Source organism: Dinoponera quadriceps, unplaced genomic scaffold (assembly GCF_001313825.1).
Source record: "Dinoponera quadriceps isolate SergipeBrazil2010 unplaced genomic scaffold, ASM131382v1 scaffold1308, whole genome shotgun sequence".
Taxonomy (NCBI): domain Eukaryota; kingdom Metazoa; phylum Arthropoda; class Insecta; order Hymenoptera; family Formicidae; genus Dinoponera; species Dinoponera quadriceps.
The window spans coordinates 1275169-1292429 of NW_014555613.1; the positions used below are offsets into that span (position 1 = coordinate 1275169).

Here is a 17261-nt window from a genome sequence, read left to right on the forward strand (position 1 = left end):
GTTGTGCTATGAAAAATAAGCAGTCGAAGCAAGCGTTGCTTTTTGACATTGGTGTTCGAGCATAAAAACACTACGAAGGCCGACGGGGAAACACCCGAAGACAAGTATCCTCCACGACGAGCGACTTGTCAGGATTTAACCGATCACGCGTGCCGCGCATGACGGCACAGTGATAGTGCGAGGGACATGACGCGTTTGGCGGATTTGTTACGATGATTCACAAATAGAGAGCCCGCAAATACCGCTGAGTATACATGAACGCGTAACTATTTATTCCTCGAGATTTAAATAGCCGACATTTCTATCAGTTTAACCTCCGATGCCAATGATCGACGGGACACCCGGCGCTTCTCAAACATCATGTACGTTATCTTTGTGTTTTCTTCCCCGGAGAAGGGGGAGGGGCTTGGAAAATCTTCCGAGTTAATTCGTGAAAACCCTCCAAAACGTTCGAAATTCAATGGTCCCGTAACTATTCATTCCTTGATATTTCAATATTTATTTCATTGTTCATTTATTTACGGGAGATGTCCCGCAGGTACAATGCCTTTAAGACACGAAGAGAAGACAATAAAGTACATGGGAAATGGCAAAATAATATAAAATACGAAAAAATAAAATAAAACGTATAATACAATAATCGTAATTTTCTTTGTAAATTCGATATTCCGCGTCTATGACTAAGCACTCTCGATATACAGTCTCGATATTCAAACATACGTGCATTACTGTAACACGTAATCGTGACCCAATCTTAGGAAATGAGGGGTGCTTCGCGAAGCGACAATCCGAGCCGTGCGTAAAACACTGTAGCAGAGAGCACGTGGCCGTCACGTGATAACACGAACGAAGCGAATGTCTACGCACGTGCGACACGCACGGATAGGCGCTCAATCTGAACGGCGCGGCAGCGAGTATTTCGGAGTATACCTGGCTGGGAGTTCACCTTCTCCGAGCGCCCGTTTTCAAGCGTCTATATCGAGATCCAGCGGCGGCAAAATACAATAACAAGAGAGAAAGCGAACGTGTCACTTACAGAAAAAGGAGGTCGGGTTGAAAATACGCCGGCGAGAGAACGCGGTCTAACCTCGGCCTCGATCCCTTCAAAAAGACGCGAGACGATCTTCAGGAGGCCCTCGGACCTGGCTAACGGTTCGTCGAATTATTTAATTACCAAGTAAATTCGGCATTCCTCGCCCGATTATCGAGACGAAACTTTCGTCGGAATTTGATTTGAAATTCAGGACAATCCTTTCTGCGTTCCGTTGTATATGTATGTACGTTGCAGAAACGAAGTTCTTTCTCTTTTTTTCTTTTTCATGTTAATTAACCGTAGCGTAAAGAGAGAAAGAGAGAGAGAGAGAGAGAGAGAGAGAATCGGTTTGAGAACCCACACGTTGCGCGCAACGAGAGGAACACACACGTCACGCGGGTGTGCAAATATCGCACGAACTAGGCAGCTCATCTTGCGACTCTGTATAAAAGCGACGCGCCTTGTTTGCCAATCAAATTGGCACGCATAATTCACCATTTCGCAAATATTAGACGAGATACACTGTCGTCGGTGTGTGAAGCGCGCGTATCCGAGAAATCGCTTTCTGCAACATTAATACCGAAAAATTGCACCGCCCATATTTCCGATTCGATAACGCGCGAGAATAACGGAGTGCAATAACCGTCAAATTTGATAGCTAAATGAATATGGAAATACTACGGTGGATTTGCAGGAACAGTTTAAATTCTCTCTCTCTCCCTCTCTCTTTTTTTTTGCGAAAATTTTACAAACCGGAATGTTGATTTTACATCTCGACGCGATACATCGTTCATTTCTCAACACGAATATCCAATAAGACAAAAGGGACGAAACGGGAATATCGTCGTGGCAAAGGATACGCCACACTTGCGAAAGATTGATAAATGTAACAGCTCCACCTTAAGATACACGGCAGAATATATTCTTAGATCTGATAGGCCGGTGTACCGTCCCTGTTTCTTCTGTTTGCGTTGGCAGAAACGTCTAGTATCAAGTGGTTGCTCTACATTGTGAAGTGTCTCAAGCCACGGCGGATTTATAGGTGGCAAAAATAATAAACGTCTGTATTCGTGAGGCGTAATACGAGCTGTAAAAGACGCACTTGTGTGCACTCGACGTTACGTAATCCCGCGACGATACAAAGTGCATCAGACGGATGCAGCCGCGTAACATCAATGCAACATTTCACGTCTACCGTATCATACGTATGATCGAGCAAAAATGTTAGAACACGAACTGACAACGTCACTTTTCCTCGATACTCATATGTTATCGATAAATCTTACTCCCGAATCTTTCAATCGCTACACAGAACGAACAATTTTCGCTAACGCGCACGCAGTAAAAAATAAATCGTCAATTTTAGCATTTTTCATACGTCCCGGAATTTTTTACCATTCACGTATAAAAGTCTCGATAATGTTCCGCCCGTATTTTCCAATCGTCCCCTTAATTACTAGCACACTCCGGTCCACGTTGATTTTTCTTTGAATTTTTTCGAGCGACCGCGATTATCATATTTTCAAGAACGCCAAGTTAATTTCCTGTCTATCTCGCAGCCGGTCCGCGTGTGCCAGGCAATCGCGCCGTCGCGCAAAAAGCGATAGGTCTCGAAAGCTGGCTCTTAATTAATGACACGCCTAATACGTGTATCGCGCGATCATTATTGTCGAACTCGCTGCATCGGATCTCGCCGCGATCGTTTAGCTGATTTTCTTCTCGCGAGTGAAAGCAGCAGCGGCCGAAGCGCCGTGATACTTCGCAAGTAGGCGCTCGCGTCCGCTTTCTTAGAATCATATTAATTGCAAACTCGCGCTGCTAATCGTTGGGAGTTTCCTCTTTCGCTCTCCCACTGCCGGTCCCGGGAACTGCATCTAATTGCAATGACCATCGCGAGAGCGACCGGGGATGTAGACGAGAGCGGAAAGGTATACCATCGCCGGTTTTTCTCGTACACGCGGCGATTCCATTGTGAGCGCGCGGCGAAATTACCGCCGGTGAAAGTCGGCGATAAGCGTTAGCCACGCGTTAGCACGATACTTATCGCTTTCCATAACAACTAATTAGTCATCGCAACTGAGATGCATCTCGAGACCGAGCTCTTCCCGGACCTTTCATAAGTCGCCGGTGTTACCGGGTCGGAAACTAAACTCGAGTTCGCTCTCGATCATTCCCTTCTCGCGCCGCCAGATAAGCGCCTACACCTTCATATAATAGACGCGTTAATTTTCACGCAGCGCACTCTCGCATTCTCACGCGAGAAACTTCGCGTCAACTTCGGCGCGTTAACAAGAGATTCGATACGAAAAAATCGTGTTTTACAGGGAGCGGCAGAGCGAGGAAATCTCGCTGAGAAAGTACGTTTCGGTGAACCCGACGAGGGGTAATTATAATTTACGGCCGGTCCGACGAATCTAACGATTCCCAGAGAAGGTTCCGTAACGGCCGGCATAAACAAGCCAAAGATATTGCGCGATGTTAGCTCACACACAAAAGTAAAGATAGAACCTCCTTCGTAGCGAGTGTTCGCAAGTATGCGAGTAACGGACGGTCGGACTTTATTTTTGGATTAACGAGTACATCCCGGTTAATGACGGACCGGTAGTGAGTTTGGATTAGATCTCCACTGTCGGTCAAAAGTCGGTAGACCGTAAACCGACGCTAATTAAACTGAATTTCAATTTCCTGTTTGTTCGGAACGAAAGATTAGATAGAGATTTTTATACAATGCGCCGTCATTGTCACCAATCAACGGCGTTTCCGGACAGTTTTCGCAAGCCTTTCATTTTTTTCATATCCAGCGAATTGTATGTAAAATTTATTAAGTATATATAATTGTTCAATAATAAAGTTTTTAAAATACATCTTGAATTAAATATATAATTTGTCAATTTGGTAGAGATGACATTCGGAATATTTTCCCTAAAGAATTTTTACCGAACATTCCCGTATTAAAAGAATCCATTCATTCGTAATTCATCCATTTATCGTATCCGAACCTTTTGTTTCTTCCTTAGCAGCTTATCCTCGCCAATATTAGATAGTCATGATGGATTTCCTCGTTATCGCACGATAGAATCTCAATCTACTTGCACGCGCGATTCTTCGAGAAGTATTCAGTATATCATGAATGATAATGGCAGGGACAAACGCATACATTCGCTTTAAATTACAGTCTCTTTAATCAAGGCGGCAAACTTTGGAGCGAACGGACGCGCGTGTATTTGACTGCTTTACTGCAGCGTGTTAATCACGCTAATTATGAACTCGAATATCTTCGCTTGCACGGCCTCGTTAAATTGGCAATACACAAAGCCGCGAGATAAGCAAGAAAGTTGGCGAACTCATAAGCCATACACGGACAAACAGACGACTTACCGCATCTTCGCTGCATCGGGGGATAAAAATCTGCTTAGGACGGTTATCAAAAAATCGCTCGATATAATCGAGAGATAAGGTGATTATCTACGCGAAAAGTTTTCCAGAAATTACGAAAAAAAAGCAATGTAGAATTTCACGTTCAAAGCGTTTGTACTAATTTGCGGGACGAATACGCCCGTAAAATGCTATTTTACGGAGATGCATTGTGTGCGCTTTTCATACGAACGAATCGAATTGATTTTTCCGCTCGTCCTCTGGGAGGAATTACGAACGACGATTTTTCGCCATGGAGATCTTTTGTCTCGCACTATACCACGTAGGACAATGAAACAGTCAAAGCGATGACAGAGTCGAATGCATTTACATCATTAAGCAAACAAAAAATTACACACGTCTGCCTGTCTTAGCTGTATAAGGTGAACAATTCTTCATTGTACCGACACACCAGTGTATAATGAGGCTCAGTGCACGCGATGGGAATGCATTATCGCGATATTTAGTCTGACAAGAGAAGCCTTTGACAATATGCCGTACATTAAAATCCACGAGCGGCCGAGATCAACATCTCGTTTATCCCGAAAAATATATATACATATTAACATATAGAGGGATGGCATAAACAAAATTAATGAAAATTTATAGAACAAAATAGGTGAAAGAAACCATACTGGTATGATATTCAAGTAGAAAAAATTAACATCGGTAGACACAATTGGAATGAATATACCGTCAACAGATGAGTTTACGTTGATGAATAAAAAGAAAGCTCGGGGAATTAATGAGAGATTCAACGGGAGAGATTCAACCATTTTCCGCGCTGGGAAGAGCGACAATTATTGACAATATCGTCCGACGTGACGTAATACGTCATTAATTGGCGCCCGTTCGTTAAAAACACGTATTGTGCAAGCAGATAACAATAATCGATCATAATTTTGACCAAAAAATATCTATCGAATCTAACGCCACACAGCTGCGAGATCGTCGAAATCGACCCGAATAATTAAACGACATTTACTCGCGAATGATCGCGCTGCACTCATCCCTCGCGGGCCAAAATCCGACCGTTTTTTTTTTTCTTCCGGCCGAAAATCATGTGCACAGGTGCAGCGTGATCTTGCGCGCTCCAAAGAAGCGCGATCTATATTTAATTTCTTTTAGAAACCAACGTTTATCTCGATTAATATCGAACAAACATGCACGACTCAACTGGAAGCACACTCCGGATACGCATTTGAATTTATCGCTCCATCGACTGTACGGGAGGACTTTCTATCTCGACTTGTATTCGCGACGCACGATAATCTGCTCGTGTAACATTAATTAAAAGCCAAAGACTGGTATCAAATGCACGTACCACTCTCTAGCCGGTAGGTAAAACGTTCTCTAATCTGACGCATATCATTCGGTAATCTGGTCTACTGCAACTTGATTCGAGCTCGAATCACATTACTCGTTCCGGATAGAGTTACTGAAGTTCATTACGAGACCTTGCACCATCTCTCGTGGGCGCGTACCAATAATGCGTACGCATAATTATTTCAATTGATTTCTTTTTCCTCGAGTGTGAGATTCGCGCGAACGGCCTGCCCCCGCTATTGCTCGGCGTCTATTCCATTCGCTGAACGAAGCGTCACGTGAGAAAAACCAGCACCGGCGCAGAATCTAAATAAAGATAATAAGTAAAAAAAAAAACGATACAGGAACGATCTTTTATACCTAGCGATAAAGGAAACTGGAAAGACAGTGTGCTAGTACAGATGCATTACGTAATCAACGAGTGCCCTCTTGCCGCTTCCTCCTCCTCCTCACTCTTCGCTGTCTCGACGATGCAACAAGTTGTCTCGCCGCGCGCAACGAGTGACGTTCTTTCCGCGAAAAACTTCGACGTTTCCGACAACTTCTTCGTGATGTGAATTTATCTTATCGTGAGCGATTGCCAGCCGACACCGCCGCCACCGCCGCCGCAAAACTCACTACACGTGTCCTCACTTAAGGTGAGCGAGTACAGCCGCGCGTTAATGCGTATAGAGGCGTATAGGTGCGTTTTACTAGTGAATTTTCCCTCGCGAATTCGCCCGTCACTCGAGAATAATCCTCCGCTGAACTCTCTCTTGGTTTCCTCGGAAACCGCTTCTCGCGATGAAAAAAGGCCCGTCCGAATTCGACCGTCGCTTTCGATACTGATCGTGAGATATCGCAGTGACGGCCGGACGTTTTTAGAGAATAGGTTAAAATCTTCACGACGCTCTGTATTAGAAATCAATATTTCGTACGCGCGGTGAAATGAAAAAGAAAAAAAGATATTCTTTTGAAGAAAATTCAAATGGAGAAAGTCTGGAGCAGTCGGTTGAAAAATTGCCTCCTGAATCTCAGAGCGAGAAATTTCGGAAATATTTGGAATTGTTCTTTAACGGTTCTATATTTTTGGACATTATTTTCATCGTCCCAATATTCACACTTGATATTTCGGCTTGGAAGATATATTGTGTAAAGGCTGGCAACACACGTGGACAGAAAGGACTGATTTTGGTCGGACTCGCCTGCCTCTGCCAGCGTTCGTTTCTTGCCGCACGCGGCTCACACTTTCGAGTAGCGCTATGCAAAAATACAGCGCTATATTCTCTTCATTATCATTTTACGTAACGGCGCGTGTGCAACAGATGTTGGAAGTACTTTGCACTATTACCACAGCTAAGTTTATATCTCGGCTTTCGTAAAAATCCTCTCCGCGGCCACATTTTTCGATCGGCGCCCCGCGATAGCTTGAACGTGACGAGCGCGCGCTTTATTTGTAAACGTTCACGGATATTGTTCGCGAGAGCGATTGGTCGTAGATAAAGAGTTTGCAAAAAGCAGCAACTGTCACGCGATAATGAATTATTCGTGACGTAATTGAGAAAAGGGGAGTGCGAGCGGGAAAGGCCTGGACGCGGCCGGAATTAAATTCAGTGTCTCGTGTATAAATCATCTCTTATCCAACGTTCCGGATCGAATCGTCGAATATCTAAAATTGTTATAACTTTCCGTAGTTTCCAGACAAAATCGTACCTCTCGCTATGTAAAACGTTCATTCCGTCTCGTTTTCTCACAATTTTCGCATCTAAATGCGAGGTCCGTGTGTTTCATCGTGTAGCGGTATTTTTACGCGAAGAAAGAGAGAGAGAGAGAGAGAGAGATCAGAAATTTTATCTAATCCTCCGAAATACTCGCGCGCACGAAAGCTGATATACGCGATACTCTTGTTTTTTACTTGACTTATGCCACTATGCCGCCAAACGGCTCATTTTACAGAATCACGCGCGGCGTAACCGCGCGCTAGACTGGAGCAAACAAACAGATAAACGAATCGTCGACTCGTTGACCCAGTTACCGCTTCTCGATAGATACTCATAGCTGGCCATAGTGGGAGTGACAACGAAGTTTCGCGTGACACCGCTCACCGTGCGATGAAAATAATATCTCCGGGTATTCATAAATAATGCGAACTCGCGTTCATGCGTTCACAGCAGACCCTGTCGAATGAATATACGGGGGACACGATTTGCACCGTTTGAGCGAAAAGCGGCGAAATGTGAATTTCGGGACCATGACGTATTTCGATCAAATGGGGACGCGTATTTCAACGCGCCATTTCAATTTGTTTTCACGTTGTCTCGTTTAATAACGTTATCATTAAAGGAATCATAATGTCACTTAAGAAAATTCTTGTGATAATTTAAGGATATAATGCTCGAAGTCAAGATAATGAAAAAAATTATGAAAGTTGCAAATTGATCTATGTGGCATTGAAAAGTGACATCAAAAGTTCGACAGCAATTCACAGCGTAAATCAAAAGTTTTTCCACTTTAAAGGAGGTGGTAAAGTGGAATAAGTTTGATAAAAACTAGATGAAACTTGCACTACGTATACATTGAAATATTATCTAATTGCTCGTGCAATTAGAAAAAGATTGATCATTCGAGAGCTGAGATATTTGTAACTAAAGTTTTGACGCTTTTCATACGTGTTTATCGAGCGCGTATAAATTAATAAGTGACCTCTTTTGATGCGCCACGGGAAATACGCACTAGTTGGCGATAAACATCTTCAAGTAAAATTGTCTAACACATCCGTGATACACGTTTTACTCGTAATAAACACACGATACGTGTATTATCTCTACCGCGTTGTTCTCGACGCAAGCAATAATATAATTAAAGCATTAACCTTCCGACGCGCCGAGCGATTGTAACTGGCGCAAAACGTGTTTCTCCACAGCGCGTTGTTCACCGAATTTATGTTCAGGAAGAGGAATTGTACGTTGAAAACACCGCTCAGCGCGGTATATACGGGCATACATGTACGTACGAGTATTTTATCTCCTGGAGCGTAACGCCTCAATTAAATAACGCGGCATTATTGAGTTTATGTAACGGCGGGTGAAGCGGAACAGACCAATTAAATCTATTTGCAATATGCAAGTGATACCGCCGTGCCGCCGCTATCGCCGAGACCCATCGCGTAAAAGCCGCGACGGCTGTGCGAAATAAAGCGAGGAAATACGCGAGGAGCGGTTGCCACACAGTGTCAGTAAACGGTGGCCAAGGTGAACCGACTTCTTATCTGAAGCGCGTACGCTCAATCGCAAACCAGAGGAATTTCGCTCGTTCTTCTAAATGGCGCGTAAATTATACGCGATAAAAACGGAGTACGCGGAGAAATGAACTATCGTGCGATACTTCTCAGGGGAGTATCGTGTGCGTAGAATCAGAAATCTTAATAAGATATTCTCCAGCTGTTCTCACGTCGTTACGAAATTATCCACTGGTTTATATTGAGTCGGTAAAAATATTCGATTCGATCTCCTGCCTACTTCGACGGCGAACCGGCTATATAGTGAAAAATAAAATGTTAATTTTAACATATCCCAGAAGGTCCACTCTAAATTTTAAGTCGAAATGATTCATTCGTCGTATGTTTTTGTTCACAAATGAAAAATATGAATGAACTGACACTGACATTTCTCTCCCAACGTATGATATTTTGATTTAAATTTGATTTATAATAGTAACATTTAATATTAATTAAATTTACACATTATTATTATTATTATTATATTTATAATAATTATTATTGTATTTATAATGTCAAATGTGTGCTACTTTTATATTAAAAGTAATTTATTTATCACTTTTTTATTCACATTCTCGAGATGTCACCAATGATTATTCCTGAAATCTTCTTAATTATGTGCATTTAGTTGATTAAATTAATATTTGAAAAGTGTGCTTACCATTATTGAGACTCGATCTCGGCAACTTTGGATCTTGAGTCATCTATCTTACGTACCACTGCTATGCTTCAGTTACACGTGTATTTCATATTGCTGAAGTTTTAAGATGACAAAGGATTATAGACAATAACAGAAACGAATAAATATTAATAAATAATTTGTTCCACTGAATATAATAAAATTAAATTCAATTCAGAAAATAAACTTTTTGAGTAAACAAATGTTATTTTCATATGTATTATTAGTCATGAGAAAAACTGAACTCAGGTTTTTTCGAAATTTAGATTCAATTTAATCCTGTGAATCCCGCGTCGAACTTGAACAATCAATGGAGAATACCCGAACTACCCCGAGTGGAAATTTTAAATTCTACATCAAGTCTTCAATAGAAGGAAACGGAAATAAATTCCTATCTGTAGCTATCAGTTATCAAAGGAGCAAAATAAGTGCTTATTTAAAATTATAAATGGAAGTTGATTCCAAAATCCAAAATCGAAATTTTAGTTCTACATTAAATCTTCAAATGCAGAAAATAGCAAAAATTTTTCCATAGCATCAAAGAAGTACAATAGAAGAACTTTGAAGGTTTAATGTAAAACTAAATTTGACAAGGAATACAATGCAGAACTAAATTTAATAAGAAATAAAATTTCGACTTAGGATAACACTATATATTACTGTTCTAGCTTGACACTAGCAAATGCTAATACTGCTGTTTTTCTTCAATCTTGAAGAAGTATTTACGCAAGAATTATTTAATATTGAGTAAACTCAATATCTATTTTGCTCGTATATAATTATCTATTTTAAATTCATACTGAATAAATAACGTGTTGAGTCACAGATAAAACGTTATGATAAGTATGTATTAAATAATTCATATATATATGGACAGGCAATAACATTAATAAATAACACAATAATCTTTCAGTTTACACAACTTCTTTCTTGTTATTTTATTTTATTAGCGATCAAAATTTCAATTGGATATGGATATTTAAAAGAGATGAGAAAGAAGGAATTTTAAAATCAAATATAAAAGTTACGTAAATATCAACAAAATTTTAAACTTAAATTCGGTGGAACCGGAACCAAAAAAGGCAAAATAAAAATGACAAAAACACGTTGAGTTATTCAAGGTGAACTCGCATCTGAGGCAGCATTATTAGGGAAATAAATCTCAACACTTGCGAGACTCAGACCGATATATTTGTAGTTGTAAATTATCAACGATTTCCAATCGAGAGTATAATTAATTGCAAATTCATGAACTGTTACTCAACTGTTTTGATCGATATTTTTTATCGTATAAAAACAGTGTCATAATGAATGATCAACGATTTGTAGAATTGATTTTTTTATCGATCATATAATGACGGAATATAAATAGCGACTTTAGAGCAGATTCTAAATTTCAACTCAGGTGTCTTGATTTCTTCGTGAGTTTCGACCGTTAAACAAAAACGTCCGTTAAAAACGAAAACATATCCTCCTGTATATGATGAATAATTTGATGTACCTGGACACATCGTTACTTGTATCTCGACGTCCTCAACTGCCGGTATTCTATATCCTCCGCTTTGGTTTCCCGATTCAGATTCCTGGCTGCTTCGTTACACAAGACACTCACTAACGCTCGTGCAAATACGATTCGATTGGAAAAACGTGTATTAATTAACGCGGTGCCGGCGAAAGCCCGATTAAATGTTTCAATAACCGGTGGAATATTTTAATTACCCCCAACGAGAATTGTAACTAACTCACTGATACATGTTCAGTATTCGCGGTATATGCATAGCTCGTCGGCTCGAGACGTTATGGCTTGGTCGCAGAAGCATACACGACGTGCGGGTATGAAAACAATTGTTACCTTCGAAAAGGACAAAGTCACCTCTCACTAATCACGAACCGTTGTTGCTCGTCGATTAATGACAAGCATATTCGATGGCTAAGAAATCACGATAATCAACGCTCTCGAAATATTCCGGATCTTCGAGATGATGAAATTATAAAATGATCCGAACAGTTGCATGCGCGGTATCGAAAGTGTTAACGCTACGTTTCCGACTTGTAGCTTGTATTATTTCATGTGGACCGTGAAGAACAAGTAATGCCATAATCCTGAGCTGTAATTCAATGATCAGCTCGAAGAGAAGTCGACTTCGATCTCGCCGAAGAATCCGCGTCTTTGAAACTCGGTGCATCCGTCGAGGTAAGATAAAGTACATTCATCATTTTGAAAAATAATCCCCCGGAGGCGCGGCGAGATATACGACGAACGTGTTAAAGAGTTATAAATAAATAAAATCAGCATCGGCCGCGTACAATCGTAAACCTACTCGCTACTCATAATAAACCGATGGCGGCGGTGGCGGCGGCGGCGGCTAGCGAGCATTAAAATCCCGCGTGTTATGAATCTCCCCGTCGCGTTGTGCATTCGATGCACGCGGTAAGCACGGCAACGGGGCAACACCTCACTCGCTCGACCTCAAAACGCTCGCAGCCGGCCGTAAAACAGCTTTTCTTGACTTTCTCATGGCATCGTCTGACCTATGGTAAGGATCACTCGGGCGCACATAAATTCCGAGGTGTCAGTCGCGGAGTAGTCGCCGCGGCGATAGATGGGAAAAAATCAGAAAATTCTGTCGCAACATCGGCCCAACTATCCCAACCACGCCGATTACGACCACCATATGTCGCGATAAGCGTGGAATAGCAAACTGACGCGATACCGTGAGATCAGCAATCGAATCGTAATATCGAAAAAACAACTCGATTGTACCGGGCGCTGCAAAAAGATCGACACGTATTGAATGCACGGGATAGTTGACGAGGCTTCGCGTGTGCTCGGAATACAAAATAAGGATTCATCTAGGATACATCGATGACCGATTTTCCCTTGTTTTTCTTGTTCATTTGAGATGGTCAGAAAGAAAAAAATCGGGGGATTCCTCTCTAGAAATTGTTCACATAATGAAAAATATGTAATAATAAAGATAACATGTGTAAAAATATATAATAAATGTAACAAAATAATATAATAACAGTGCTTTTATTTCATTTTTTTGACAATCTCCTGGTTATGTCGGTTTTGGGATCTACCTTCTCGAAGAGTTATTTCTTCAATTTCTTAAGAAGTAGTTATTTGCAAGACAATTATAATAATTAATAATTCTGTAATTTTCATAATTTTCATAAAACAATCATATATTTTGGAAGAGAAATGCTGCCGCTCTGTATCCAGGCGCATCAATTTTAATTCTACACATCCATTTTGCCCGAAATAGCCCGGAAATCAAACGGTACGTCGGTCTCATTGTTTTCCCTCGACATATTTGCGAAGTTAAGCGAATAATAGTAATTATGTCTCACAGATCTCCGGAGAATCGTAACTCGAGCGTTAACGCTAGACGCATCAGCGGTCGACTTGCGTGCTAACGTTCGCGCGATTTATTTAGCCGCGCGACACTGCGCGCGCTAATGCGCCCGAGCGAGCGCGCGGAAAGACGTGAGTCTCATGCGAGAAGTGCTCAAAAAGAACGTTTAGTTTCCGGGCATGACGGAAGGCTGCATTAGAAATCGCGAAAACAACTCCTCTCGAAAACAACGAGTCTATTAATAAGAATCGATCGCGCCCGTGTCTCCTTGGAGGAGCGCACGCGTATGCGCTTCCAACGTGCGCTCAGCATGCGAGCGATAAGCCGCGCGATCGTCGCCGGCATTTCGACGTGTTTCCATCACGAATGCACACACGTACGCGCGCACGCACTCCCGCACGCGCTCGGTATTTATATGCGCGGGTACTTTTGATGCGTGACATCATCTCGCGAACGAACCGACACACGATCGCGCGATTCCACGCTTTACAATTACCGCACAACAAACGGCGCTCCAAGGTCTGCCGGCAAAAAAAAAACCGGCCGCAGAAAATCCATAATTCTCGCGTGCGAACACGCGAATCCGGCGGCACGACCCAGGAAATTCCTCCTTTTCCCTGCGTGTCTACGTACAAATAACCGCAAGCTCGGACATGCTGACTTTCCGCAAGTCGCTGCCGATTTATTTATCGAGCAACGTTCCGCGCTTTGGCAACGGTGGATTTCAGGATCCAATTAGCACACTCGATGCACTGTACCATCGGTTGCGTAATACCGACAATTTCGTTAACAACAAGTTATTATTATTGTTTATTATTACCCGCCACGCTCGACCCTCGGAAGCTTGTTTTGCGAAGACCCCTGTGTTTTCAGTCGTTAATTACTCGCGAACTACTGCACGGTGGCTTGATATTTCCGCCATGGAAACATTAATACCGACGAAATCATTGCAGGTAAGGTTTCGTTGATTCCAGTCAATGTGAGAAAACAAGAGCTACGCTGGCCGCACGTGCAGCTGCATGATCCAGTTTATATTCAACGGTATATAGCGTATAATGCGCGATGCGAGGTGTCTCCAGTTGCTTTCCCGTCGTTTTTCATCAAACCGTTCAAAAGATATCGAGTCGCAGGATCTACAACTGCGACAGGACACGCGGCAAGACACGCATTCCTAACGTATATGACAAGTATTTCTGCTCGAATAAATCCGAGAAAAGTGCCAAAACTGACATAGGTATGGTAATCTGACACACCCATGTTTCTCGGCTGTAAAATATTGAACTTTATCGGACGGAACATGGACTTCATCCACAGTAGTTGCAGCTGAAGTGACAAGTTTTTTTTTCAAGCGCATTCGGATGTGTTATTAACGTTGATTTTTCGTTATGCTAAAGTTCATGTTGAGCTGTCTTTTTGTAAAAATTAAAATAACGAACCGGCAGTAAATAATTTATTTAACAATGCTGTCTTTGTAGCGTAAGTTTTGAATTATTTTAATCACTTTGGATCTTATGCCAGTTCCTTCGTCCTCTGCCATTTAACAAAGCTAGGTTGTTCTGTAAACTGATGTACCTGAACTTTGCTGTGAAGTATCACGTCAGAATCACGGTTGAAGCTACCGGTGACTGATTTTTCCGTGATCTCCTTATTTATTCGTTTAAGATAATCCGAAAAAAGTCAGGGAATCCCTTTCGAAATGACAAAAAATATGTAAGATTAAAGGTAACATTTTGTAATTTCAGTGGTTTCGTGGGTATGTGAATTTTGGAGCCTAGTCTCTAGAAGCGTCTCAATCCTCATAAAAACTAGTTATTTGCAAAACAATAGGTAATAATTTTCCCAAAACTATCACATATGTTGATAGAGAAACGTTGCTTTTATGTATACAAATTTCAATGTTACATCTTCAACAGAGCTTCGGAGCCCGAAAACAAAAGGGTATGACGTCAGTTTGGGTGCTCCTTGTTACGACACGAACGCAACTTTTGACGGACAATACTTCGCAACCTAACGGGAAAAGGATTGTACCGCGAGCGAAGCGAGCCGTCAAGTGCGCCACGCACGTCTCGGTAGCGCCGAGATCTTTGATCCATCGCGAAGACGACTAATGAGCGCAGTGTAATCACGGAGGGAAGTGAAACGAGGCTGATAAGTGTAACCCGTTACAGCCGGTTTCACGATAATATTACATAGCTGCGAGGAACGCGTGGTCGATAAACAATGCGCGAACCGGCGCGCGAGTTGCGCGCGATAACGCGGCTACTGAAACAGCGTGAGAGACGAATGGCGGGATGCGCGCGCTCGAGGGCGCTTTTATACGCGATTCTATGCATAAACCGATCTCGTCGCGGATGGACGGATGGACGCGGGCAAGCGGCCGAAGACGAGGCGATAAACCGGACGTATCCGGCTGCAGTTTTCGAGCTAGATAGATAACACAACTCGCCGGCTTGTATATAAATAACGTAACCGTCACGAAAGGGGTTTGCGGATGCGCGCACGCAGTGCCAGCGGCTAGAATTCTTTCGCCCCGTTCCGATGCCTCGCCAGCTTCCGACTCACGTTTTAATCTCGAGATACCGCGGCTGGGCGCATCGTACGACCCGCCGTAACTCGCCCCTCACGTGGTGCCCGTGTCGTTCGAGTAAAGTGAGTTTTCCTGGAGCGCGCGTCGTCGGAGACGCGAGAAATTCTTCGGGCGAAGTGCGCGTGAAACTTCCTGCTTTACACGATAAGAACTTCCAGTGCTCTTTACTTTCATGTCTAGATATGTACATGTGTATATATATATATATATATATATATACAGGGTGTAACTAAAACAAACTTCGGAGACGAGCTCCCTACATCAAACATGAGAAAAAATTCAGATCAACACATATCCGTAAACTCACTATTTTTGAAATATAGCTCAAACAAATATTTATTAATGTATAATGAAAAAATTGTATTTATTATTATTTATTATTATTTTCGGTTTTCAATTGCAGCAAATACTCAGTGTCCTCCATTTGACTCGATAACACGTACGGGCAACGTTGTGTCGTGGACAATGTCGCATCCTTTCAAAGATCTCGGGGTGGCTTTGAATGGTTTCACAAGCGGCAAAGATGCGTTAGCCTAGCATATCTTCGTTGTCAATTTGAATAATGAGATGATAAAGAAATGAGTCAGACAAGGACCGACAAACAATTGCTCTGACTATAAATAGTGAATTGCATTAATAAACATTTGTTGGAGCTGTCTCAATATCCGTATCTCAGTAAGAGTGAGTTTGCAGATATATGTTGATGTGAATTTTTCCTCATGTTTTGGCGCGGAGAGCTCGCTCCCGAAGTTTCTCCCCCTATTTTAGTTATGTCCTGTATACACATATTCCGACATCCTGCGCAACGATCATCGTATATGCTGTCTGTCGTAATCGTACACGTGAACAGACGTCATGACGAGGGCGCACACGGCCAATGTAAACATGCGCTGCGCGAAATAACGAGAAGATTGGCGTTCGTTTCACATTCTTACGTCTATTTTTCACCGAGATACGAATGTTCGAAGTGTCCGAAGTTTTCAAAGACGCGGTCCTTCGACGCCTAACACCGGCAGCGCGCATAACACATCGCAGTGCGCTCACCCTAGGCGCCTCTCCCTTTGAGACGGTTCTCGCTCGACTCGAGAAACGAATGATGCGCAACAATGTCGGGCTTCGTTACCCTTCAAACGATTTGCCACGCTTGTCGATACCTCCTGATAGAAAAATCGTAGCAACGCGAAACCAATTGCAATCGAAAGACTGTTCCGCTTCCGACGAAGGAATGTTCGTTTCTTTATGTTATCGATTAATTAGCGGTATACTGAAAGATGGACTTCCTCTCTCGATTTGCTGATAAATCTACAATTATAAGCTTCATTTCTTTCATATAAATATGAACGAACAGATTTCAATGGTATTACCGAATGAATGCATTAAGCATGTAAACTAATTCGGTGCCTTTAATTTCATCCATTTCTATACACGGCGTGAAGTCATCAGTAATAATGGAGATTATCTGGATAATTAAAATTATACATCTTTCCTATTGATAAATAAATTTGGATTTTTGGTAACGAAAGCACCAAATTAATTTCAACGCCTATTGTTTATTTTGATTGATTTATTTTGCTTTAAACACTTTGCTAGGTTTGTTGAATAATTAA

The 17261-nt window shown here is 42.0% G+C and overlaps 1 protein-coding gene and 1 long non-coding RNA gene across 2 annotated transcripts in view; one reads left to right on the plus strand and one right to left on the minus strand.

The window, feature by feature from the left end:
* The window catches only part of LOC106744821, an 18842-nt gene extending 2178 nt beyond the window's left edge, over positions 1 to 16664 (plus strand). The window contains exons 2-3 of the long non-coding RNA XR_001374487.1: positions 14810 to 14894; positions 14981 to 16664. This is a non-coding gene — a long non-coding RNA (uncharacterized LOC106744821). The remainder of the gene's footprint in view (positions 1 to 14809; positions 14895 to 14980) is intronic.
* The window catches only part of LOC106744814, a 206166-nt gene that overhangs the window by 96157 nt on the left and 92748 nt on the right, over positions 1 to 17261 (minus strand). The gene's annotated exons all lie outside the window — the stretch shown is intronic.